Raw genomic sequence first — 970 nt, 5'->3', positions numbered from 1 at the left:
GGGGGGATGCTCGCGGGTGCCCACCCAGAGATGCTGCGGCCGCCCGGCTCACGCATCTCGTCTAGAGGAGACGCCTGCGGAGCTGGCTGTACCCTTCCCAGGGCAGCACGTTGCAAACTTGTTCTCCAGTGCCCAGTAATTTGATTTACTTAGATTTTCTTTTTTGGAGTTTGTTTTCGGTTCCTTAGTTGGGGAAATATTTTCCGGGCTAGGCAGCTCGCAGTAACAAACTCTACGTACCGCGCAGCTGCTTGTTGTCCAGCCCTGCTCGTAGCGTGAGCATCGCCTTCGCTTCGGCTCCCGTGTGCATCCCGGCACCGTGTTCCTCGCGTCCAGCCGCCCGCCGCAGTTTCATTAGCAAAACTGCTGCTGCGGAATTAGGCGCTCTCCGTCTAATGAATCTAACTAGCAGGTTCACATGTTGCAGGCCCTTTAATTAAAGAGATGGGGAAGGGCTGGAACGCTGCGCTGATGGGAAGACTTGTGCTCTGCAACTCAATGTAGGCTGATGTTCCTGCTGGGCGTGCAGCCCCTTATACAGCTGGGGGTTTAGTCTATAAAAAAACCGCAGGCGGCCGCCGGACCCCTTTGCTCGGACTCCCTGTCCCACTCGTTTGAGCGCAAATCACTTGGGGTGGCAGGCACTGCAGCCAAAGCTGTGCTTGTGGGTAGCTTCGCAAGGAAGCTATATTATATTTTATATTTTCTTATGCATTTTTGTCCTTTTTTTTTTCCCCCTCTACGTTCATGTTTCTTTTTCCCCCTCTGCCCCTTGCCCACGCCGAGGGGCACGGGGCAGGGACGTGCCTTGCCCGTACCCGAGGGAGCGGCGTGGGGCTGCCTTCCCCACGTTCCTTCTGGCCAGGCGGCGGGTTCTGCTTTTCAGGGCGTTGGAGCTGGCCCCGACCCCATCCCCACCTTGCCGCTTTTCGGGATGGGCACCAGCTCCCCAGGGTGCCCACAGGCAGCG

Source organism: Pygoscelis adeliae, unplaced genomic scaffold (genome assembly GCF_000699105.1).
Source record: "Pygoscelis adeliae isolate BGI_AS28 unplaced genomic scaffold, ASM69910v1 Scaffold275, whole genome shotgun sequence".
NCBI classification, from domain to species: domain Eukaryota; kingdom Metazoa; phylum Chordata; class Aves; order Sphenisciformes; family Spheniscidae; genus Pygoscelis; species Pygoscelis adeliae.
Note: the sequence above shows the minus strand (reverse complement) of the source record.